The sequence below is a fragment of the Arvicanthis niloticus genome, chromosome 13, assembly GCF_011762505.2.
Source record: "Arvicanthis niloticus isolate mArvNil1 chromosome 13, mArvNil1.pat.X, whole genome shotgun sequence".
NCBI classification, from domain to species: Eukaryota; Metazoa; Chordata; class Mammalia; order Rodentia; family Muridae; genus Arvicanthis; species Arvicanthis niloticus.
Genome location: NC_047670.1, coordinates 49,526,927 through 49,553,782, shown reverse-complemented (window position 1 = coordinate 49,553,782; position 26,856 = coordinate 49,526,927). Strand labels below are relative to the sequence as shown.

General features: G+C 48.3%; 1 long non-coding RNA gene across 5 annotated transcripts in view; it reads left to right on the top strand.

The window, feature by feature from the left end:
- The window catches only part of LOC143434100 (uncharacterized), an 88,813-nt gene extending 76,065 nt beyond the window's left edge, over positions 1-12,748 (top strand). For all 5 annotated transcript variants that reach the window (XR_013103339.1, XR_013103340.1, XR_013103337.1 and 2 more), the window contains one exon: positions 12,003-12,748. This is a non-coding gene — a long non-coding RNA (uncharacterized LOC143434100). The remainder of the gene's footprint in view (positions 1-12,002) is intronic.
- The last annotated feature ends 14,108 nt before the right edge of the window (positions 12,749-26,856 follow it).

Sequence of the window (26,856 nt, the reverse complement as noted above, 5' to 3'; positions counted from 1 at the left end):
AGGAAGAGATGGAACAGAAGGAGGAAGAGGAGGAATAGGTAGAGGAAGAGGAGGATGAGGAAGAGGAGGAGTAAGGAGAGGAGGAAGAGGAATAGGAAGAGAAGGAGGAGGAAGAGGTTGTATGGAATTTAGGCAAGATATCCACAAAGCATGGCTGGGCTCTGGTTGAAGAATTGTCTAGTGGTAGCCAGGTCAGCAGCTGGCACTTGCTCCACTTTGTCAGCCCTGGCCCCCATCCTCGGGCATGACTCTTCTAGAAGCTTTATCTCAGAGATAATTCAGGGCTCAAGCCAGATTGGCTCCCTCTCCTGTGGGTCAGCTGTTAAAGGTACTCATTGTCTAGCACTGGACACATGCTTAGTGTTCCTGGGTCACCACCATCCTTGCAGGAGAGTCATCTCCCTAATGCTGACAGAGAGCATGGGGTTCCTGCCAATTCGTACTTCTGGGGCTTCCTGATGAGCTAGAAGGTCTTCACGCCAGGAATGAGGCCTGTGACTTGGTTAAGTGACTGGTCACTATCCCTGAGGATTCCAGTGCTGAATGACCTGGTGATGGACATCCCAACCTCACTAGGTTCCCTGACCTGTTGATACACTTTTGGCAGTAGAGGCAGAGACTTCTAGACTTTCAGCTGGACTCTCAATATTCCAGCAAGTGCTCCCCCCAGTACCCCAGAAGCCAACCCTGTGCCAGTCTAATCTGGATTCTGGCTTCCAGAACTGGAAGACAAGTTTGTCATGTCGCTGTCACCCAGGTAGAGTTCTCATTCTGGCAGCTCCAAAAGACTGACACTCTCCACCCCCAAACAGATGACTCCCTCAGCCCTGCTGAAGCATGGAGCCAGGCACCACACTGTCCCCTCCCACTTCTGTCCTGTGCCCAACAGGACTTGGGCCACCATGCCACACCCACCATCAAGGCCACTACCACCTCCCTGAGCCTTGCTCACGTCATCCCTACCCGAGGGCGGTGCTGGCATTCTGTGTCTCACACAATCACCATAGTTCCCAGAGACATCTGTGCACATTATTTTCTGTCACTCCTACCCCCATGAGACATGTGGTCCTCTCTGAAGGGCCACATAGAGCTCTCCTTGGCCTCCTAGTCTGTCTACATCTGCCCTTTCTTTCCCTGGTCTAGATGGTATTGAAAGTATACTCTGGTTGCATCTGTGTGGGCACTGGACACCAAAGGTGACTCTGCAGGGAGAAGGTGTCCCATTTGTCCAGACTGTCCCTCCCTTTGTTCGAAAAGAAGATACATGCCCAGATGTGACAGCACAGCAAATATCTCTCTCTCTCTCTCTCTCTCTCTCTCTCTCTCTCTCTCTCTCTCTGACTTCCACAGATCCCCAGATAAGTGTGGATTGCAGCTCCTGCCGTCTCTCTATTGGACTTTATTTTGTCATAATAGAAGGGACAATGCAGCTGGTAATGACCTGTGACAGTTGCTATACTGGTATTCAGTCTTGTAGAGAGAGAAAGACAGTGGGGGGGGGGGGAGAGAGAGAGAGAGAGAGAGAGAGAGAGAGAGAGAGAGGAAAAGAAATAAACTCTTGATAAAAGTCTGATTGAAGATTAATGGTTGTCAGCTTACAGTTCACAGTGAGCAGGCTGCAGAGCCCAGCTGCTGAGCTGGTACCCAGGAGAGACCACAGAGTTCATGCAGGGCCGTGGGAGAGCCCAGTGCTCTACTGACACTTGCAGGCACCTAGGCAGGGGCGCTCGAAGATTTCTGGTGTAGAGAAAACAGATGGAAATTGTTTGGGGTCTATTTATTTATTTATACGCCACCATGTTCCAGGACGGATTTTAAAAGGCTTAGAAATTGCTTTGTATAGAAGCCTGGAAAATCCCTCAGCTGGTTCCAGGTGGGTGTGGCTTCTACCGCTGCTGCATGGTGGGAGGGGCTGGGAGCTGAGTAATGGGTCAGACCTTTACTGTCTAGATAACCAGGAACCTGGATTTGCTGAGTTTCAGTGATTAGCCCCATGTTGGGTGGTAACAGGGGGCAGACCATTCATTCATTCATTCATTCATTCATTCATTCCATCACACATCTTCTATGAACTTCTGCTTACTAGAAGAAAATAAGACTAGTTTGAACCTGGGAGAAGTTATCTTAAACACAGGCTGCCTAGGTTGTGCCCAGCATCTACAACAGTCAGCTTTACTCACCTTCCCTGAGGGCTAAGGGCAGAGGATACACAGGAAGCTGTGCCTGGAAGAGAGAAAGGCATGGTCCACAGTGGTGGGTGCCTCTGGGCCACAGAAGATGGACCATATCTATTTAGCCTGTAAAATGCCTCTGGGTGGAAAGGGAGATGACCTTGGCAGGGGCTGCAGGGGCAGCATGGGCAGCATCGGACAGGGGCCTGCAGTGAGCTCTGTGTGATGGCTGTGTGGGGCGTAGCTGGGGGCCTGTGGGCTCTATTATATCCTGTAAACAACAGAGTCCGTCAGTGTAGTAATTCCCCGTGGCTGTCCTGACAAATGATCAGGAACTTCGGCTTACATCACCCTGGAGGCTGGAAGTCTGAACTCAAGGTGTACATGGTCCAAGCTCCTATGTGGCTCTACCTGTCTCTCTAGCTCCCCCCAGCCTCTGCTCTCTCCAACCTGGTTGTGCTACTGAGACATACTCTAAATTCAGGGTTCTCACTTCAGGTCTTTAATTACATCCACAAAGACACTACCAATTAGGCTGCTTTTGGAGGTTCTAGAATTGAGGGTATGGGCTTCTTCGGGGGAGGATATTGCCCCTCCAGTGTAAGCTGCAAAGCAACTAGATAAATGAAAATAGTCAATATAGAGGGAATGGGTGCCCAAGGCAAAGATAAAGCTGGCCCTTTAAATAACAGTAGTCAGCTGGGTACTGTAACACAAACCTTTAATCCCAGCACTCAGGAACAGAGAGAGGCTAGAGTATCTCTGTAGGTTTGAGGCCAGCCTGGTCTGCGCAGTGAGTTCTAGGACAGCTAAGGGTACCTAGGGAGACCAAGTCTCAAAACAAAAGAATAAATGAGAACAATCTACAAATCATAGCTTGCTATGCCTTACGCTGTCTTCCTAGTGGGGCTTGGGGGTGTATGAGGGACTGACATATTTCTGGAAGGGGCTCAAGCCAATCACACAGTGGAGACTAGCCAACAGCAAGGGGCCCAAGGCCAGTCTGAAGGTTCCTATGTGGAGATTTGCTGCCACAGTGTGTGTGTGTGTGTGTGTGTGTGTGTGTGTGTGTGTATGTGTCTACATGCCTAGGTTCCCACCTTGAAGATTCTCTCTTTCTCTCTTTCCCTCCCTCCTTCATTTTCTCCCACCTCTCTCTGTCTCTGTCTCTCTGTCTTGCTCTCTCTCTCTCTCTCTCTCTCTCTTTCTCTCTCTCTCTGTGTATCTGCACACAAAAATATTCATGACCCTAAAGACACAAGTTCAGATTCTCAGTTCAGTGGAAGAAGTTCACAGGGAGACACAGTTCCCTCCTCCGCTGTAGGATAGGAAGCTGAGGCTCAGAGAGGCTTCATGAGAGGCCTAAGTGTCCCTGTGGGCAAGGAGCAGCGGGGCTGCCTCTGGCTGCAGGCAGGGTTTGCTGTGCCCTCCCTGTCTCCTGCATCTTCAGACTCCCTGCTGCTTCTGGCTGCTGTTTCTTTGTTCTGTTTTATGTATCTTCATAAGCTGCCTTAAATCCTTTCTGAACAAGGCAGGACATAAATAGATAAATAAATAAAACCTCCATGCTGCAAATTTCAAAGCATCTTTCCCAGAGCCCTGCTCATTCCAGGAGAGAGCCATTCATAACCACTGACAACTCCCTGTCCAGGCCTGGGTGCATCTGGGCTCAGAAAAATGAGCTTGTTTGGGAGCTGGCTTCATTGACATTTACGATGTGACTTCCAGGTCCTCCCACAATGCTGCCAGAAGGCAGGCAGTCCCAACCCTGTCCCTGTCCTACAATGAATCCACAGACCATAGTGAGGAGAGGCAGCAGAGCTGTGCCTCAGGCTCTGCCTGAGGGAAGTTGCAAGGGCTAGGAAGGCCGCTAGCCCCAGCCTGAGCTCCCGTGTGCAGGTCAAAGGACCCAGGTGTGCCCAGCCAAGCACAATCTGTGACTCTTGAAGACCTGATGTGTCACAGTGCCCAAAACACGTGCAGAGAGCTTTTGTTTTAGCTGTGTATTGCTCGAAAGCAATCATCATTGTCCACCTCACCTGAAGAAAAGGGATTCCATGCTACTTATGTGCTTGGCACCCCACGCATGCTCTGTGCTGCACACTGGCAGGATTCCCAAGGCAGAGAAGGTATCAGCAAGTGTTCACTACTGACTGAGCACTGTAGAGTAGGAGCTGGCCTCAAAGATGAGATGTTTATTTCCTCATCAAATAGATGGGGATGTGTGTGTGGTCTGTGTGCAACTGTGCAGTTGTGTGTGTTTGTACATGTGCAAGAGTGTAGTCTGTGTAAGCATGTGTGCCTTAGTGTACACATACACACATGTGTTCTCTGTGTATAGACATGTGTATATATGTATGTTCTGGTATGGTACATATATATACATATATATGTATATATGGTATTCACAAATGTGTGGTACATACATGCCTATATGACGTGTGTGTGATAGGAAGGAATGTGTACATGTTGTATATCTACGGTGTACGCATGCATGAGAATTGTGTGTGATACACACTGAGGCACATAGGCATGTGTTCTGCATGTATATGTGTTCATGTGTATACCTGTGTGCTATGTGCTTCTGTAAATGCACATGGAATGTAGGTTTTGGAGTGTCATCTGGGCTGGATCCGGTTGGCCCTTAGCCAGAAGTTGTAGTTGGCACTGCAGACATAAATCAATTACAAGCTCCGAATGTGACTGTGTGAATGGGTGTGTGCCCTGAGTGTAACACACATGCTGTATCACTGTAGATCTACAGTGATTATGGATAATCTGCCCGTCTTTCCTGGCCCACCGAGGCCTGGTGTGCTGTATTTCAGAGGCAGGAAAACCCTCAAATAAATTGTGTGTCCAGGGCCACTGTGATGAACGTGAAGCAGTCCTGATGTCAGAATTAGGACGCTTTCATTTTGGATGAGTGATAGCAATAAGGGCGGAGGTGCAGCGGGATTGGCCACTCTATTTCATGTTAACTTCACAATTTATTTCAGAGAGCGCCCATACTTCAGCACCAAGGGCTTCTATCTCATAGCTCAGAGTCACATGGCTGCCATGTCATGCCTGGGCCACTGAGGTTGAAGGGATCAGATTCTTGAACACATAAGGCACACGGACTGGATGAGAGCCATTGACAGAAGAATTGGGGAGACAGATGAGTATTGGCAGGTGTGGGGTTGTGGCCAGTCAGCTACCATAGACTTGACTTTGACCAGGAAATTCTTGGCATGTAGACAATGGGCTTGGCCCATTCTGGTCTTTTGCCAATGTCTCTGTGCCTCAGTTTCCTTATCTACTACATGGGGTCCTGGCATTGGCTCTCATCTTGTCTACCCCATGGTACTTCAGCAGGGGCAAATCACACAGGAGTAACTGAAAGAGGTCATTGTCTCTCTTCAATGTCATACAGAAGAAGGCTGACAACTTTAAACCCATACACACACACATTCATTCAAGTCTCTCAGGAAATCAGTGAATGACTCAGGAAGTAGCTGAAGTAGGATTTGTTTCCTGACCTTTGATGGCTGAGTGCACAGACTTGGGCACTTGCCTTGTCTCTCACCTGGAAGTGGGAGGTTCAGGTAGGCAGAGTGGCATAGATCTATCCTCTAGGATTCTCTATGCATGAGCAGTTTGCATTCTTTGGTTGAATGAAAAGCCCTGGGAACTTCAGCGGGCCTCTGCCCAGCCTCATCCTCAGCTTCTCCTCCACTGCATGCTTAGGCCGTAGCCAGCTTCTCCCCTGGAAACTTCGGGGTGTCCTCAAGCATGCTGGCCAGGCAGGAATGCTGCTGCTTGCATGGAACCCCTGGTGGAGACAGCTGCTGTTGGATTTCTTCTAACCTCTGCACCAGCAGATGTGTCTGGCAAGTCTGATGAACTGTGGGTGGTGTTACCCTGAGGCTCAAGAAGAGGAGGATGCTATGGGCCAGGCTTGGTCACTGCTGCACTGCACAGCCATGGGCTCTTGGAGCCTTGGTTCCCTTGGATGTCAGTGCATCCAAAGGTAACACTTGGATGTTAGTGCACTAAGTTGTATCATGTTCTTCATGCCATGTATATATCAGTATGTAAGTACCTAGGATGTGGCCTTTTGTTGTCTGCAGAGTCTGCAGATGCAGTTATTTCCAAGAGGCCTCACAGACTCAGTCCAGTCACTAGTGTTCCTCTTAGGTGGAAACACTGACTCAGAAGCCTTGGGGATGTGCAGAGGTTGTTTGCTGCTGAGGTTGAGGTTATGAATCTGCCAACCAGCAGACTCCAGGGTGGTTGGTGGCCCCAGAAACCAAAAGAGAAGAGGACGGACTCACCTTAGTGTCTCCTGAAGGCACTGTTGTAGACCCCTCAGGCTGGAGGTCTGGTTCCAGGTAGGAGAAGTAACATCTACTGTTAAGCTGTGGTTCTGGTACACAGCCCTAGCTAAGCATAAAAGCCCCGCGGCCTGGTCTCCTGGTGTTTCCAATAGAGAGGCAAGACAAAGCAGGTAGTGAGGCCCTAGGTCCTTTGCTACACACTCTGATCCAAGCACAGGAGGGTTGTAGTGTATTCTACTTTGGCTGCTGCAAAGCCTCTCTGGTTCTACAGAGTTTGTCACTCTGGAGGTAGGGACATCCTGATTTCCCTTCCTGAGGGCCACCCTCCAGGAGACTGACAGGGAGTACTGCCCCCCTCTCCTTCTTCTAATGTGTCTCACAGGCATTTGGCCGTGGCATTTGGCCATGGTTGATCATTCAATCACTCACAAGTTTGCTCTGGGTTAAATTTAATACAGGCGCAAGTAGAAAAGAGAGCTGCTGGGCGCTCACAGTCGAGTGGGGTCGTGGAAATGAAAGCGGGTGACCTTTTATAAAGTGCCAAGTGCAGAACATGAAATACACATGAGGGTGGCAGGAGGAGGAGGAGCGGCAGAGGCGTTGAGGAGGAGTAGGCAGCTTCCTGGGGGGAGGGGATACTCAGCCAGCAGGACAGAAAGGTATGTGTGGAGAGGGTGATAGCAGTTAGGGGTTCAGGGGTTCTGTGTGCAGAGCGCCTGCCCTAAGAGGTGGCAGCAGAGATCGAGGCATGTGTCAGGGACAGGGGCACATAGCAACATAGCAGGGATCCATGCGTATGATGGGATAGGGGTTGGGGTGTTGCTCTTGCTGCTCCAACTAGTCAGCTAGCGGTGCCCAACGTAAGGACCGGCAGGAGCTGCAATGCTGCTGGGTCCCAGGCCTGCCTGGACGGTGTCTCACAAGGTGACTTTCTGACCAGCATCCTAGTGAGAAGCTTTGGAGCATCAACAGTGGTCACAGGCACGTGGGTATGGTTTCATGTGCATTTTAGGGAGAATTTGCATGAGGGTATGTTATAGAGGGTACAGGAGAAAAGAAGGAGGTAGGAGCTCCACCAGGAGGATGACAGCACTGTCCTGGAGAGGACAGGAGAAAGACCCCTATTCAGGATGTGAGCATGGGGGACGCTGATGTTGTCTGGGTTGCTTACATGTACATGCCGAGCACATGAGTCCAGTCAGATGCCTGGCAGTATCTGTGAGCAAGTGAATGTTGGGTATTTTTCCTCTTCTTGGATTTCTTAAAAACCTGTTTTAGTAAGGGTTCTTATACGCTTCAACCTCCCTTCTAGCCCACCAGCCAAAGGTAGGGGAGAAGAAAGGTTAATAGGAAGTGGGCGATGTAGACCTGTTTAGAAGTCGTTCTTTGTAATGATTCCAAACATGAATCAGTAACAGCAGTCGAATCCAACTGCAAACACCAAACATGAATCATAGTAGCACTGGCTCCATCCAGAAGAAACCTCGAGGTTCCACCCATCAGCATGGCAGGAAGCAGCCAGAATACCACGAGGCATGTTTCTCTCTACAAAGTCAGGACAAGTGAAGGTCAGCGAAAACCAGCAAAGAGTTGCAAAGCGAACCAACGCAAGAGCGTTGTCTCACTGTCTGTGAGGTAATATTCATATTCTTTTAAACATCATGCCCCTTCTCAATTGTACACTCCAGCAAAACATCACACACCCTTTTACAAGACAGCTTCTAGAAAAACACCACGTGTCTGCTCCAGCCAAACATCCTCTCATGTTTGCTTCAGCAAAATACCCTTTCACACATCTGCTTCAGCAAAACATCCTCTCGTAAGACAACTTCCAGAAAAACATCACCTGACACAACTGACTATCCGAGAAACCAAAAATTTCCACTTCATTCCTCCTCCTCCTTTTCTGTCCTTACTTCCCTTTTAAGAAGGAATCTCTCTGTGTAGCTCACACAAACCTTACATTTTGAGACCCTCCTGCCTCTGTCTCCTGAGTGCTAAAATTACAGGTACTCCCATGTCCAGCCATCTGGGGGACTCTTCTTGGCTTTGTTGGACACCTTGGTTCCTGTCTTTGCTGTCCCATACCCCTCTTTCATTCTGACCCCCCCCCCCCCCGTTTTTCTCTTCTAAAGATTCCAATTGTCTCAGGCAGTCTTTCATCATTCTTTATAGTCGGCCCAACCTGCTTCTTACAGGGTTTGGTTTCTACCTTCTGTATTATAATGGCACCTGCTTTGTGACAGAAAGAATAATCCACACTGGTGTTGAAACCTAGGTCAGCTGTTCATCATTAATGGGCAGGGCCTGTCCCTGTTGCCACACGTGAGCCAGGGCCTGATAAGGGTATAAGTAACAGCCCGGGTCTTGATATGCCCTTCTGACTTATGGATTGTCCCAAGTGACCTTGGTTCTGCCTCACTCCTTCCCAATGCCTAAAATGGGTGGGTGAAGAACGCTAACTTTTCGTATTATGTTTTTAATTCTACCACAGGATCACATCTCCTAAAAAGCAACTTAATTCCTGTCCCACCCTTGGAGAGTGAGTGCAGCCTGGCAGACCTAGAAGTGGGCAAATTTAGAACGGTATTTGTCGTACTCTAGAGCTGCATCTCCGTGTGACCCCTGACCCATTTTAACTTTAAACTGGCACCGCCTGCAAGGGCTCGAGTGTGCTTGGCTGGGAGAAGAAGCTGGGACCTGCTGGCAAGATGCCCTGGTATTGTGTGGGGAGCCTAGAAACATCCCCTAATAACCAAGTGTCACCACCCCTAGAAGTCTGAACCCCCTGGGTGGAACAAAGACACGTTGAAGCCTTCCCTCTTTCCAGGAAGAAGTTCTTGGGGAGCAGGTGGGAGCTCCTGCTAGGAGCAGACACAGGATTCTCAAGTGCTGGGGTGACATTAGCGGGTTTGGGAAAACGGCCTTGGGGGATTCTTTTTTCAATCCCCTAAGCAGAAGGTAACATTTACTCATTGAATTCAGGTTAAATTACCATATTAATTATTCAACAAACTTAATGCCATCAAACCGGAACCTGGGTACTGGATCCAAGGGGAACCAGAAACAAAATCAATGGGTCCAAAGTCATTGGCTACTGATGAATAATTGACTCTCCAACCTTGAAGTCTGAAAGTACAAGAGTAAGAAAGAGCAATGACTTGTAAGATACACAGAGGGCACAACAGGGAGACAGACAGACATGCAGATGGTGAGATATAGAGAGAGGGAGAAAAAGGCACAGAAGGACTGATGGACAGAATGATAAATAAGCAGACAGATGGACAAGTACACAGACATAAGTACATGTAGATGAATGGATAGATGGACAGGCAGATGTGGTCTGGCTTATTCTGGTTTTGTTTGTGCCCTGAGACTCCCTCCCTCTGCTGTGGGTATCATCCTGTGCCCAGAGTCACAGCACTAATCTTATTTAAAATGGCTACAATTTCACGCATCTTTCAGCATGACCTGTGGCCAGCTCTGGCCCCAGTGTACCCAGCACAGGTTTTAAGTCGCCTATTTATATCTAAATCAATTCTAAGTGGGTTGCAAGCCTAGCTTAATCGAATCTGTCGTCCTTCATACACAAAGATGAGACACCTGACCCCTGTCCTTGGAGGAGGCCGGGTCTCCCCGGGGAGTCCAATGCCTTCTGCTCCTGGTCAAGGAGCTGAAAGGAGCATGGTGAACTGCATGGCTTGGAGCAGCTGCAGAAGCATGCTGAGTCCTCTGCTCTTCCCTCACCACTGGCATACTTATGAATTGATTATAGTGTCCGGGTCCAGTCAGTCTTGATTGTCCCTTGTCCTGCTGTGTGATACCTAGTGTTCTTTACCTTTGGTAGCCAGACCACATTTATAAAAATTGAGACCCCCCCCCCCAACATTCCTCCCTAGGTGGGAGGAATGCCTGACACAGAGCAGGCTCAAAGAGCAACACTGGCTTATTGAAGAAAGTGTTTGTCTTCCAGAGGCTAGACTGCCCTGGCCTGGAGTGGCCAGTTCTGAGAGCCTCTTGGGGACTCTGGGCTCTGGGATCTCAGAAGCCCTAGGAAGGCCATCTATACCTCTCCTCCTCTGGTCCTTCACTTTTCTGAGGCCTCACTCATGCTGAAAAGTAGGCAGTTAGCCAGAGAGGAACACCTTCCCTACCAAGACCATGCCCTGGTAGATGGTTTCTCAGCTCAGAGACTAAAGCATGGCCCACAGTTCTTTGTGGTGGCTTCCACATTCCCTGCTGCTCCACACAGACCTCCCATGTGTTGCAATAAGAAGCGGTTGAGACCTTGCCTGCCTTACTCTTGTGATCACAGAGGGCTTTGCAGGCCCCTTCTGCTCAGGGTTGGCTTCTCCCAGTTCTTTTGTCCTAGGGACCTTGCCTCCACATCTTTCTGTTCTTTCTCTTCTCTCTCCTGTCCTCTTTTGACAAAGCTCTCTGAGTTTGTGTCAAGCCTAGAACTGGTCTTTGGGGGGCAAGGTATGATGATCAGTGAAGCCCTGACCTAAGACCAAGGACTGCTTGGTGTTGTATATGGTTCAGACTCATGGCCAGGCTGTGGAAAGGGCTGAGAGCTTCCTGTCTTGGTCTCTACCCTTTCCACCTCTCTCTCTCCTTATTACCTCTCCCTTGGGCCATCTTGAGGTATCACCTTCTGTTCTAAGGGGTATAGAGAACCAGAATGACATTTGCAGCTTCCGAAATATTTTGCTTGGGATCCATAGTCTTGGGTTCAAATCTCATATCTGCCAGGACTCTGCATGGCCTCCTAACAGGCCTCTTTTATATACTTCCTTCCTGTAAAGTGAGGGTAGCTAGCAACCAACTATTGTCTGGGTTTCCGGGAACTGAGTGTCAACTGCTGTCAGTAGTGATAATGATAAAAGCTACAGGTGGCACTTACGCTAGCAGCAGGGCTCTGCAAAGCTGATGAATGCTAGCTCTGCTTCTCACCAATAGTATGTGGCTCAGGTAAACTTCAGCATCTATAGGTCACATTAGACCTGATGTGTGTCCGGTGACAGCTTGAAACCAACACGTTAGCAGCTAGAGATGATGGGCAGATCTGGAGATCCAGGAGGAGGCCCCTTCCCCTGGCCCACTCCGCCTGAGCAGTGGCTTACTGGGATTGCAGGCTTCAGAGCTGTTGTGTCTGCACCTCCTCCAATCATGCGGCTGCCAGACACCCTGGTCCATCTCCATAGGACACCATAATGGAACCATGGATAGACTATGCACATGGAAGGGATACAGAGTGGGATGGGAGAGACACTGGTTGGAGTTTGGGGACATAGCCTTGGAGTTGAATCTGTTCTATGGGAGAATCTATTCTGTCCTACCCCCAGGCTTCAATGGGCAGCTGTTTCCAGGTTCAGGGACCCAATAGCTTGCAGAGACAGTAAGCCTGGAGTATTGTCTACCTCCCAGGTCAGCTTCTGAATCAACTGCAGTTGGCAGGAGAGCACTGTTTAACTGCTTACCCTCTTCAGCCCTTCTTATATTATGACCCTTACAGGGGAGCCTCAGTGGAATGCCCAGCTACAGGATAACAGGGAGAGTCGTAAACAGCAGAGGATGCTGGGAGAGGAATCCTGTACTGTGTGGCCTCAGGAAGAAGGCTGTGCTTTCCCCAGCCTGCTTGGGACACTGCTTGGAGGACAACGCTTCTACGGAGCACTGACCCAAGTCCCCTGACTCAGGAAGTTTTATATATGCAAGGACATCTGCAGTCATTTCTCTCTCCTCTGCATAAACCCTAGTAGCCACCCAGAGGCCTTGTGCATCCCAGCCCCCAGCCGCCCTTCTTCCTGGGTATGCACTGAGTCCCACCACTGACCTTTCATTGCAAGTATGGGCAGGCAAGGAGCTCTGTGTAGCTGAAGTGGAGCAAGGAAGGAGCCCCTCTTGGGCATCGCTGAGGCAGCATCTGTGTCTGGCCAATCCCTCACTCAGCTAGGGATATAGACAAGGGTCTGGGGCAGTAGAACCACAGAAAGGAAGCAGCTAGATCCTGGGTGAATTACTCCCAGAATGCTGCAGCTGGCCTTGCTGTGAACTGTGCAGTAGAAGGAAGTCACGCTGCGCTGCTGATCTCTGGGTCCACCACACGCATACCAGCATGTCCTGGCACGGATGCCTCACATTCCAAGAAGCGTCATCATCCTTGACACCAGTGGCCTTCCTAATGCTGTGACCCTTTAATACATTTCCTTATGTTGTGGTGACCCCCACCTATAAAATTACCTTGTCACTTCTTCATAACTGTAATTTTGCTAGTGTTGTGAATTGAATCTGTGTTTTCTGGTGGTCTTATGCGACCCCTGTGAAAGGGTTGTTCAACTCCCAAAGGGGTTACATCTCATAGGTTGAGAACTGCTGCTCTATCCTGCTCTACACTCTGAGCCGTGAGCTGGTCAGAGTGAGGAGTACCAGCCATTTCATCTCTGGTATGACACTTTGTGGCCCCACCATAACCATAGTGAATGCTGTTATTTCCATTGCACAGGCAAGGAGACTGAGTCACAGACAAGGCTTCAGTAACTACCTAAGATGATGGCCAGCTGACACCAAGGGATTGGGGGGAGGGTAAACTGAGGCTCTACTCTACTCAGAATGCAGTCTCAGACTTTGCTGGAGTCCTACCTATAGCCCTTTCTCCAATATGCACCCACAAGCTAGTCTTAAAGGTACACTGGGTGGAGTTGTAGCAAACGTGGCAGAGCCAAGTGGCCCCACTGTGGAGTAGTGGGGAGATAGTGACAGAGAGCAGCCCCAGAACATAGACTGTGCTACCAGTCCCTAGGAGGGAACAGGACACCAAGTGAACAACTGAGGACCTGAAATGGGGATCCTTCAGAGGGGGGACACAGCCAGAGGAACTGCCAGGGTATATAGGACAGCATGGTACAATATGGCAGTTTGGAGTCAGGGAAGTAATCCTTGCAGAAGGGTCCAACCACAGTGAGACCATACTTGCTTACATAACTCTTCTGAGCCACCCCTCCTCCTGGGTGTCCTGGCCTCTGAGCACTGAGCCCAGCCCCCTGGGTAAGGGCCAGGATGATGAGGTCAGGAGGAAAAGCAAATGGCATGATGGAGGACATCCTATTCCAGGGATGCAGGTAGATTCTGCACAGACCCCAATGCCTCCTTGGATGCAAGCAGAGAACAATGTGGCTCAGGCAGGCCATGGTGCTCACAGCCCTAGGAGTGGGAAAATCTGTAGTCTGCTCAGCCATAGGTTGGAAGGGAAACGATCAAGGTCATTCTGAGCCTTAGCTCAGGGCTCTCTTTCCTGGGAATCATGCCAGGGGCCCAAATGATGATGTCTGTAGCAGACAGTACGCAGCATACAGTAGCTCTCTCTAGTTGCTGGTCCTCTTCCCTTCTTCCTGCCCCTGATGGTTCTGGACACCTGGGCCAGTTGGGCTTTGGTCTGGGGCAGTGGCTTAAGGACAATCAATGGCTCCAGTAATTGCTACTTCCCAGCCAGGGCAGTGATGAATGGAGGCAGCACCTTGCAGCTCTGGGATCGATATCGTAATATCTTCATACGCAGGAGGATGGTGAGGGAAGTAAGCAAGACGTCCCCGGGAGTCTGTGGAGCTACAGGCTTGGCTTTAGGGCTGCTGGGTGTGCTGAACTCAGATGAGCCAGGCTATAGATTGAAGGAAGTTGTTCTCACAGGCCTTAGAATCCTGGAGGGGCAGAGGGCACGAGAAGCGCTACACATGAAGCTGCAGGGCACGGCACAAGCTTAGGAAATCACCAAGGATATTTGCTGCCCCTAGAATCCAGCTGCTCTTTGGCGTTTCGGGCACCTCGGGTGAGGCAGTGACATATTTGCCACCTTGCAGAGAACAAATCTAATGGCCCCATTTCCCGGCTCTTCATGTAAGCAATGTGTCCATCCTTAAAAAGCATCATTGGCTCTTCCTGTTTGCTCAGGTGGGTTACGCATCTGTTTGCATCTATCACCTATAAGGAGACACTGCTGCTTACAGTCTACAAATACCATGGATGGCATCCAGACTGCCTGCCAGTCACTGGCATGCTCTAGTTACCAACACTGAGTTGAAGACAGGATACCAGGTTGGAGGAACCCTGGAATCCTGTGGAGCAGCACATGCTACAGTCTGTCTGATAGTATGACACCCTCTGTTTAGTAAGGATACTGTCTATGACACTATCTATTTGATAAGTGACCATCTATTTGTCCCAGGGTACCATTTACTTTATAGAAGGATAGTCCCTGCCCTAGGAGACTACGATGCCTATTTTTGGTTGTCAACTTGGCTGCAGTCTAAAACCCAACCAGCTGGGTACGCCTGTGAGGGACTGTTTCTCCTTAATTAAATCCTTTAAATTGGGAGAGCCACTTTTAATTCAGATCCTTTGAGGTGGGAAGATCCACCTTTAATCTGGGCCACAGAGGGGCACCAGTGCTTTTGATACACTTTGTTGTTGCTTTTTGCCTTGAGTCAGACCTTAAGGTTGATGCTGTTACTCAATTGGCTGAATTAAATGCAGTGTATGTAATTGGACCCCAAGTTAGCAGGGGCCAGGTGGCAGCACAGAATCACCAAAGACAAGGTGATCATTGTATTATCCTAATGGGCAGCACAGACAAAGCAATGTCCATAACGGACGGACCCATAATGGGCAGCACAGGCAAAGTGATTATTATGGTGACATTGTTTTTATGGACCTTTGGTACCAGATAATCAATCATGGCATTTCCAGGCACAAAATAGATAAGAAGCCTACTGAATTTTTGTTTGATCTGTATATTTGGAAAAATTCTCAAACAAATGAAAGAAAGGCTACATTGGATCATGGCAAAAAGGAATCTCAGTCCATGAACCAATTTCCAGACTTGAGCCAGTTTGCAGACACAGAAGCCCTTGAATGAAAGGATGACCAGGCTCCCCTAAAAAAAGGACCTTGATAAAATACCCAAGAATTTTGCTGTTAGCCTGTCTCCAGGCCTTTCCAAAGGGACCTATGGCCTTTTAGAAGGTTAACTGACACAGATGTAAAGGAAAAACCAGACTTTCCTGGATCTGTTGATTACTGGTTCTGAATTGATGCTGATTCTGTGAGGCCCTCCAGCTAAAGTAGGGGCTTATGGAAGTCAGGTCATTAATGGAGTCGGACTCACAGTAGTTCCAGTGCTCTTAAAACTCATCCTGTGGTTATTTCCCCAGTCCCAGAATGTATAATCGGGACAGATATACTTAGAAGTTGTCAGAACTCTCACACCTGTTCCCTGACCTGGGGAAAGCTGTTATGGTTAAAAAGTTAAATGTTAGCCTTTGGGGTTGCTTCTGCCAAGGAAAGTGATGAATCGAGCAGCACTATATTCCTCGAGGAACTGTAAAAATTAGCGCCACCATGAAGGACTTAAAAGCTGCAGATGTGGTGGTTCCCACATCAACTCCCTTTGATTCTCCTATCTGGCCAGTGCACAGGACAGACGGATCGTGGAGACTGACAGCTGAGTATCAAAAATGGAATCAGGTAGTAACTCTGATTGAAGCTGTTGTACCAGGTATGGTGTCCTTATTTAGACAGGTTAACACATTTTGTGGTACTGGTATGTTGCTCCTGATCTAGCAAATGCCTTCTTCTCAGTACCTGTCCATAAGGACCACCAGAAGCTCTTTGCTTTCAGTTGGCAAGGCCATCATACCTTTACAGTTTTATCTCAAGGATATATTAACTTTCTAGCTCTGTGTTATAATGCAATTAGAAGGGATCTTGATCATCCGTCTGCCCCACAAAATATCACATTGGTTCACTATATTGACATTATTCAGTTTGGACAAAGTGAGCAGGATGTAGTAACCACTTTGGACTTGTTGGAACATATAGGTGCATTAAAGGATGAGAAATTAACCTAACCAAAATCCAAGAGCCTTCTACCTCAGTGAAATTCTTAGGAATCCAGTGGTGTGGGTCATGCAGAGATATTTCATCTAAGGTGAAGGATAAATTATTGCATCAGGCCCTTCCCACCACCAAGAAAGAAGCACACTGTATAGGGGTCTATTTGGATTGTGGAGACAGCACATTCTTCACTCTGACCCATATACTGAGTGACTCAGAAAGCTGCTAGTGAAGAGGACTCTTCAACATGTCCAGGCTGCTTTGCAGGCTGCTCTACCTCTTGGACCATATGATCCAGCAGACCTAGTGCTAGTTGAGGCGTTAGTGGCAGATAGGGATGCTGTCTGGAGCCTTTGGCAGGCCTCTGTAAGTGAATCACAGAAGAGACCTTTTGGAGCAAGGCTCTACCATCTTCTGCAGACAACTGTTATCCCTTTGAAAGACAGCTCTTGGCCTGTTTTTAGGCCTTAGTGGGAACTGAACAGTTGACAATAGGACACATTACCATGTGACTTGAACTGCCCATCGTGAGCTGGTTGTTATTGGACCTGCCAAGTCATAAAATAAGATTACACAACAGCAGTCTCTTATCAAATGGAAGTGATACATACATGATCAGGCCCAAGCCGATCCTAAATGCACAAGCAGGTTACATGAAGAACCTGCTCAAATGCCTATGGTTTCTACTCCAGTTACAATGCCATCTACTATCAAGGGCACACCTATAACTTCATGGAGTTTGTCCTATGATAAGTTAACTGAGGAAGAGAAGACTATGGCTTAGTTTATTAATATTTCTGCATATTATGCAGGCACCACAACAAGTGGACAGCTGAAACCCATTTTGGGACAACCTTGAAAGTCTACAACAAAGGAAATCTACACAGTGGACAGAACTTCGGGCAGTACACATGGTCATACAATTTTTGAAAGGCGAAATGGCCAATTGTACAATTGTTTATTGATTTATGGGCTATGGATTGGCTGGATGGTCAGGAACTTAGAAAAAGCATGATTGGAAAATTGGTGAGAAAGACATCTGGGGAAGAAATATGTGGATAGATCTTTCCAAGTGGGCAAAGGATGTAAAGATATTTGTGTCCCGTATAAATGCTCTCCAAAAGGTGACATAAGCAGAGGAGCTCAGCAATCAAGTAGATAAGATGATCCATTCTGTGGACAGTCAGCCTCTTTCCCAAGCCATACCTGTCATTGTCCAATGGGCTCATGAACAAAGTGACCATGGTGACAGAGATGGGAGTTATTCATGGGCTCGATAACATGGACTATCACTCACTAAGGTTGCCATGGCTATAGATGCTGTCGAGTGCCAGACCTGCCAACAGCAAAGACCAACACCGAGCCCCTGATATGGCATCATTCCCTGGGATGACCAGCCAATGACCTGGTGGCAGATTGACTACATTAAACTACTTCCTCTGTGAGAAGGACAATGCTTTGATCATACTGGAGTACATACTTATTCTGGTTATGGATTCGCCTTTTCTGAACATAATGCTTCTGCCAAAACCACCATTGATGAACCCAGAGAATACGTTATTCACTCTCCTGGTATTCCACACAATATCAGTTCTCACCAAGGAACGCACTGCACAGCCAGAGAAGTGTGACACTGGGCCCATGGTCATGAAGGTCACTGGCCTTACCATGTTCCCCATGATCCTGAAGCATCTGTCCTGATAGAAAGATAGAATTGGACTTTTGAAGACATAGTTACAGTATCAATTAGACAGCAGCAGCCTTAAAGTCTGGGGCAGGGTTCTCCAGAAGGTGGTATATGCTTTAAATCAGCATCTCACTGTATGTTGTGGTTTCTCCCATAGCCAGGATCCTCGGTCCCAGGAATCAAGGAGTGTAGAAGGGAATAGTTCCACTCACTATCCCTCCTAATGACTCACTAGAAAAATTTTGTTTGCTGTTCCAACAGCCATAAGCTGCTGGCTTAGATGTATTGGTTAGAGAACAGGGAGTGCTCCTGACAGGAGCCACAACAAACGTTCCATTGAACTGGAAGTTCAGAGTTCCCTTTGGCTACTTTGGCTTCTGATGTTCTTAAGCCAACAGGGTGAATAAAGGAGTAATACTATTAGGAGGAGCGATTGATCCAGATTACCAAAGAGAAATTGAATTGTTCTCCACGATGGAGGTAATAAGAAAGATTATGTCTGGAGTGTGGGAGATTCTTTAGGGCATCTTTTGGGTCTACCATGTTCTGTGATTAAACTCAATGGGAAACTACAATAGCCTGATTCAGGCAGGATGACAAAGGGTACAGACTTTTCAGGAATGAAGGTATGGATCACTACTCCAAGAAAAGAGCTAAGACACGCTGAGGCGCCTGCTGAGGGTGGAGGAAATACAGAATGTGCAGTGGAGGAAGGTAGGTAGTTGTAGAACTGGGGATTATAATTAACAGGAGTGTTTCTGTTTTATTTTACTTAGAATGTGTTTGTACAGATACCTGTGTTTCCTTTCCTCCATTTCTTTATCATGTAACATAGTATCTATTAAAAGAATATCAGTGGTTATGATGTTTAAGTTTGAGATACTAAAAGAATATCCCTCAAGTGACATTGTGACCTAGTATAAGTACATTTGTAATTTAATTTAAATTTATTATGCATTTAGGATTATATGAGGGATAATCATATCATGTTAGGCATAATTATTACCATATATGTATATATATACACATACATATATACATATATATGTATATGCATATATATATATATATATATATATATATATATATATATATATATATATATATATAATGTGTTTGCAGTTGTACATTGGATAGTTTTATCCTGTTAGGCATGATCATAACCTGGTTATTATTTTCATTTGGTGAAATTAGGCATGACATAAGGAGATATGATTGTGTGTCAAGTTGACAGGGGGTAGAATTGTGATGGCTATTTTGGTTGTAAAGGTGACTGCATTTGGAATTAACTAAAACCCAAGTAGCCAGATACATCTGTGAAGAATTTTTTTTAAAAAAATCATCTAAAGTGGGCAGACCTAGTTTTAATCTGGATCCTTTGTGGTGGGAAGATCCACCTTTAATCTGGGTCACACCTTTGCTGGCAGCCTACACAAAGGACATGGAATAAGGATGCCTGCTTTCTTTGCATGCCTGCGTTTGCTGGCAAGTCCATCCTTCACTAGCTTTAGAGCCTACTTCTTTTGAATTCTGATGTATACAAAAGATCAGCTGAGATAGCCAGCCTCTTGGACTGAACCACTAACTACCGGATTCCTGGACCTTCTATTGGTAGATAGCCATTGTTGGATTAGCTGGACCACAGCTTATAAACCATTTTAATAAATCTGTGTGTTTGCGTGTGTGCACGTGTGCACACATGCATGTACATGGGTGTGTGACACTGCTCTACAGCCTGTGACCTCATAGGTCTAGAGTCTTTCCCCTTCCAGCTTGCACATCTCCAAGTAAGACCCATTACACAGGGATGTCTGGGACATCTCCAGATTGGAGACTCCTAGAGGGATCTTATCTTTTCTGCCTTGACAAGCAAGTCAAGGGCCAGCCCTGCCCCACACCAGATAAACACTGTCTCAGGTAGGCACTGGGTCCCCATCAGGTGGTGGGTGATGTGGATGGTGTCTATATTAGTCAGGATTCTCTGGAGTAGTGAATTTCCAGCCTTCCTAGTGCTATGACCCTTTAATAATACAGTTTCTCATGTTGTGGTGACCCCCAACCATAAACTTATTTTCGTTGCTACTTCATGACTATAATTTTGCTACTTTTATTAATCATAATGTAAAAATCTGGTATACAAGATATCTTATATGCAACCTCTGTGAAAGGATTATTTCAAAAGGGTCATGATCTACAGGTTAAGAACAGCTGCTTTAGAGGAACAGAACTTACAGGATGAATAAATACACACACACACACACACACACACACACACACACACACACAGAGCTGTGTGGTAGCTTCACTGGTGAAGTGCTGCCTGAAACTCAGCCAGCTCCTCAGTACACTGACTGGACTGGAAAGTCTGACTGAGAAAGGAAAGGGAGGGTCATGAGACCCATGACAGCATTGGGAGTAGGCTGGAAACATTTTATTATTTTTCCAGAAAAAAAAAAATTAGAGGCCCCACCTGCAAGGTACCCCAGGTACAAAGACTCCATAGAGACCACAAGCTCAGGGTGCCAGGGTCCCCTTGGGGCTGTGTGAGAGCCATCACCTCCCTGGATGCTGAAGTCAAACCTTCCATCTGGCTTCTGGGAATTCTGGTCTCAGCCACAGGGAGAGAGAGATTCCCAAGACCTGAGAGGTCCAGAAGAGCAAAAGCCAGCCTCTGTCCCCAGACTACCTGCTCAAGATCCCCGGGGCTAAAGAACCAAGTCTTCAGGTCACTGTGGCTCCCATGACCAGGCAGCTGGTCCCTGAGTTGGGCTGATGGAAGGAACTTTCCTCTTCCTCGGGCTGCCATTGGTCTATGAGGTCACTGTCTTTGACCTGGTCCTGTCTGCAAAGATGCTTAGACAGCATCCTGAAGCAAGGACCAGAACACATTGGCTGAGCAGGTAGAGATGGGTGGGTGGGGAACAGATCCTTCCTGGTCTCCAGGCCTCAGACCAGTGCTACCCAGTGTACAGGCAAAGAAAACAAAGCCAGAGAGAACCAGATAGGGAACTGGTAGGGTATCTCTCATAACTTGGTTCCTCTGATCCAGGTCCTTTCTCTACTAGACCCCAGTCCTCTCCTCTGCCCTTATCTTAGCCCCACTGAATGACAGAGTCCCCGGAAGAGCAGCAGCAAACTTCCCCTCAAATGTCAGATCTGGCATTCAGTGGCTCACTGGCATCAGGCCACCTCAATGCCACCATGGGGCCACAGAGCACCCTCTAAGAATCAAGCATTCTCTTTGGGTCTGAACACAATGTTGAACAAACCCAACCATAGCACAGACACACCAGCCAGCTTGTTCTGCCCTCAGGGCTGCAAACAGATCCACCGAGTGTCCAGGTTTGGGACTTTCATTTATTCTGTTCTGTTCCCTTGTTCAGTCTATGACTCCAGCATCATCGTGTACTGACCACAGGGACTCTGACTCTGATAACACTGGTCTCCTGAAGACCTTTGACCTTTGGAATAGATCCTGGGCATCGATGCTTCTTTGCTAGAGGCCTACGGGACAAGGGTGGCTCAGTCTCCAATTGTTGAGCTAATCCTGGACTCAACACCTTTGCCAGGCAGCAGATCCAGCTCTAACAGGCTTGGCCGAAGTCTGGTCCAGGACATGGTGCTTCTGGTCTCTGCAGAAAGTGGACTAGGGTCAGTAGGGTTCTCGCCAGCACTTGCCAGAACTCATGCTCAGAAGTCATCCCAGCTGATGTTGCAAGTCATGTCCCTCCTGTGTATTATTTCAGTCTTTAGATCTCAGCAGGGGCCAGAGCCTTCCTGAGTTTGTAAGGTACACATCTGGATGGTAAGCCCTTGCTTCTTAGCTCCTGTCGTATGCTTCAGGAGTGCTCTGTGTCCACTTAGACACTGGCTGTGGTCTGCCAAGTACTGACTGTATGCCTTCCTGGGTACAGACTGCCCCTGGCCTCTGGGTGTAGTATCCTTTCTCACCAACCAGGTGGAACAAAGGGCAGGTATCTCTTGCCATTGGCTTGTCTGTTCCAAGAGATGAAGTTACATATACAGAGGGACTTCAGAGCTGTCAGAATACATCAGACAACTGGATGCTGTTCTGTTTCCACTGTCAGCTCTGGAGGCTGTTGTAAGGAACAAACGTTCTCCAGCTAAAGCCCTGCCCAGTGACAGGTACCCAGTAGGACCTGTGCTTAGGATTGCCATAGTGGTCATTTCTGAGACGCTGTGGTGTTTTGTGTTTCCAGGCTGATGGCATGATGGGAGCATTCCTACATGGACTGATGGCCATGTCTGTCTCACATATGGAGACCCACCGAGAGTCCAGTTTGCAGAAACTAGGCTTTCTAGCTGTGGTTCTGGGTTCAGAGACTCTCCCTAACATCACTCCTCTGTTTTCTCTTCCAGAAAGCATGTTCACAAGCCAGGGCTTGCACCCCGGGGCAGAAGCAAGCAAGCTCTTATGTGCATAGCTGTAGGGTAGCAGGGAATCTGGAGACAACTGACAAAGCAGGACAGGAAGTGGACAGAGGAGTCAGTAGCCTCTGAGACCTCTGAGTACAATAACACGTGGAAGGCTGAGGATGTGCTGGGGGATATCTGAGGTTTTGTTGCAAAGGCCCCTTGTAAAATGGAGATCCAGGGGAGTCTGGCAGACCTCAGTTCTCATGGACACATGAGAACTTTATATGCATGATGTTCTTAAAACAGACCCAGACTCAGCAAGAGGCTGTCTTCCCAGGCCAGTGAGATCCTACCCAGAGGATGACCTAAAGCCTGCTGGCTGACCCCAGCAGCCAGGTCAGTCACAGGCCACCATTCTGTGTTATGTCACGATTACATACATGCTCAGCTCTGCCTCAGAGAGGCAGGTGCACTCAGTCTGGCCCTCATCAGCCTATTCATGCCACCATGTATAAAGACTTCAGTTGTTGGAGCCAGAGTTGAGCTCTGGAGAAGATTGAATTTGCAGGCCTGGGTAGATCGAGACTGAGCACAGTGAGATGGCTTTGCCCAAATCCTGATCCTGAAAGAGTTGGTGTCCTGGACCGGGGGCCTCCATAGTGTCTCTGCCCACACCACCTTCAGCACTGGTTTGATTTTCATTTCTTGGGACACATTGGGCTCTGCCTGCTTCCTGTAGTCAAACATCTTCCTCAGACTTAAACCAGTGGATCCAGATGAGTCCTGGAGTGATGGACATAGAATTTCAGGGCCAGAAACCCCATTACCTAACACCCAGGTAGCACTCAGCTTCATAGAGCATGCCCATACGTTATGTAGCATCAGAGCCTCCCGGCTCCCATTGGGGAAAGCAAGGCTCAGACCAGGTAACTAAGTAGGAGCAGGCGAGAGTCAAACTCAGGGCTCAGGAATTTCAAACCAAGTCATAGGACTGGCTGCCAGGTCAGCCATTTGACTCTTGGAACTTTATAGAGAAGTTCTCATCCCAGCCTGCCCAGACCACACTCTGTGGTCATTCATAACTGTGCCCTGCCCTGCCCTGCCCCCTGCTCCAGCCCTTCAGGGACACATGTGGAGAGGTGAGTGCTCCTCAGTGGTTTCTGGAGTTTCCTGTCCTGCTGGAAGCAGAACAGCTGGGCAGCAGGCTTGGTGGCAGGGTCGGAAACCTTCTTCTGCCTTTTCCCCTGTGTCACCAACAGCCAGCAGCACGCTAGGCAGTCTAACTGGAAATATGTTGGGCAGGCTCCCAGGGAGCCTCGCCTGTTTAGTCTGTGAGGTCTTAACTGTCCTGATAGGACACAGACGTGCAGATGGGGAACTGAATAGTTATTGGAAAGGATTCTGGAGCTTTTCCCATTCCAGCTCTGTTGCTGGCCTCCAGGGTCCACAGCAGGCGTGCCACTTTCCCCAGACCGGGAAGCTGTACTGTGCCATGGTGTAGCATGGTCCTGAAGCCCCGCCTGGCACTGAGTCAGCACATGGCACATGCTGGAGACTGTTGTGCCTGCTTCGTGGTCTTCCTGGAAGGGTCCTGTGGCCCATTTGTTAATCTAATTTCAGAGTGCCCCTGTAATTAGGGCGGGCCTATTGGAAACTGCTCACAACTGAAGAGCAGCATTCCAAAAAGCAAGTAGGGGGATTCCCACAGAAGCAGCTCAGTTCCCACAAATGGCAGGCTGTTGCTCAGATTTGTTTGGGAAACCTCTCCAGTTCCACCTACATGGCTAGGAAGGCCTCCCCATCTGCACCCCTCAAAATAATTTCATCCCAGGGGTGCCACTGATGACTGTTCACTGCGTGGCTGGGCCAGCATTCTTTGCTTTGTACGTAAGTCCCCGCCAAAGGGCTTAGAGGGACAGGATTGGCTCACCTCATTCTCTTGGTTGAGGAACACATTGGGAGGCAATGGGCAAACCCAAACCACAAGACTTTCAGTCTCCACTCTAACTGCTGCCTCAGGGTAAGGCCATGAGACAGAGTCCTTGGCTTCTTAGGTGGAAGGGAGTCAAAGCTGTCTGTCACTCTTCCAAGTTCCAAGCAGTTGACAGTTGTGGCAAGCTCACTGCCCAAGGAAGCCCTCCCCTCAAGACCCGTGTATTCCAGGATCATTACCTTGCTGTGTCCCCCAGTCTCCATGTTCCATTGATCTTGGAAAAGTAGGCTGTAAGAGGGTTAGATAACTCTTGTCCCAGCAGGGCAGTATCCTTGTGTGCCCTGGTAGGTGGGTGGTACTCTTTGCTAATGGCCCCTTGGATGGCACAAGGTTTATCCATTTCATTTTCTCTGTGTGCTAAATGAGGCCATGACATTCTAGGCATGTCAGGGAGACATATGGCCCTGGATGGCTCCTATAGACAAAAACCTGAAGCTCCAGAGCCCTCCCACTTCCATCATTAGCCCCACTATGTGCCAGACCCACTCTGTACCCAGTGTCTTTATATGGCTCCCTTGTTTCTCTCAGGGAAGACCTGCCTCCTTGAGAATGAGGACCAACACCTCCCCCAGCTGGGAAGAGAACCTGTTTGCCCATCAGCACGGCTGCCTGGGTAGGGTGGCTTTTCCTTCAGCATTTCCTGGAAACTGTCACACAGGCATCTAGATGCTGATGGCCTCACAGGACTCAGCTGACTCCTCCCTCTCCTGAATAAAAGCTATTTACTTACCAGGGCTTTGAGGAGAAGAGCTAAGCTCAGGTGGGTTGGGTGACCTGCCTTCAGTCACACACAGTTGGCTAACCACTAATCCAGACCCAAACCCAAGTCAGGCAGTCACAGAACCCGGTCTCCTGTCATCTCTCTATCCTGTTTCTCCTAGGCCCAAGAAGGGTATGCCACCCCATGTCCCCTTGACTTTTTTTTTTAATGCTTGGACCACTCAGCTTTTGAAAGGGATGATACCACCTGTTCCTAGGCAAACCTAGACAGGGAACATACTGACATTTCTGCAGAAAAACATGAGATGTCCGATTCTGCTTAGGTGTGTTGAGGGAACTATCAACTTTGTCTCAGGCCAGGTCAGAGTTTGTCCCCAGATGAGTAGAGCTGTAGACATGTTTGAATTTTAGAGACACGAGTGAGGCTAAGCCTACCCTTTAGGGGCTGAAGGTCATGTAGGGGGTTATGAGCCCCAGGGCAGCTAATGGCCATGCTACTGGACTCAAGACCTACTATGTGTTTCTGTGTCATTCAGATTTATACCAAATGTACTTTACTGTGTAGAGATGGAAGTATTTAAAAAGCGCTTGATTCACTAGGGTGAAAGTACCTGGCCTCGGTGGGGCTGAGACATAGGATTGTGACTGGATCCATCTCTTATTACCCACTTGCTCCATGAGTAAGCCATAGTCTTCAGTAGTGCCAGGACATGGCATTGCGTCAGTGTACAGGTGTGTGGTAGGTAGTGTGAGTGGTACATGGATGCACACATGTATGACTTGCAAGTGTGTGTGTGTGGAATTGTGGGGGTATGTAGGTATGCAAGTGTATGGATGTGTATTGGCTATGCAGTATGCAGGTGTGCAGATGTGTGTGCGATGTGCATATGTGCACTGTGTGGGGTGTGCACACTTTGAGGGTGTGCAGAAATGCAATGTGTAGATGTGAGGATATGCAGAAGTGGGCATGTGTCCCAACTCTGCTGTACCACACCCTGCTGTACCTCAGTTTCCTTATCTGAGATCAACAGCGCCCCCATGGCTGTAGAGAGGCACATGATAATGTCACCTCAGCTGAGCCAGGCCATCTAGCCTCCATCTGCCAGGTGCAGGGTCTGGGCAGCCTGGGTGTGGCTGAGGCTCTGGTGAACCTGAGTTCTGTCTCCTTTGAGCTTGTTCTTTCTCCAAGGAAGCCATCTTCCCTGGGACCCATCACCTATCCCTTTCCCTATGACTGAGACAAGTAGGTCTTGGGAGTCTGGCGATGCCTGATTTGTTTCCTGCCTGGGCCTATGATGGCTGTAAAGGTCTGTTGAGTCATGTGTCTCTGAGAAAGGTTTTGCATAGATGAAGCTGGACAATTATTCCTGTTTTATTAAGTGCCACTTAATTATTAAAAAATTAATGAGCCTTTTCAACTGTGTGAGACACATCTGATTACATAGACACTTGAAGTCAATAAATATCTTTAGAGAGCCAATTACTGCCTAATTAAGGACCTGCACTGATGACAGGCAGCCTCTCCTAGTGGTTCAGATGCCAGAAATGCCCTGGAGGCAAGGAACTTGGGCAGCTTGTGGGCATTGGTGACTAGCTCCTCCATGGGATGTGGGACACTCTTAGGGGAACCTACCTGTCCTGGCTTCTTCACCTCTGAGAAACCTTTGCTAGTCAAAGGACTCTATCCTCTTCCTCCCCATTCTG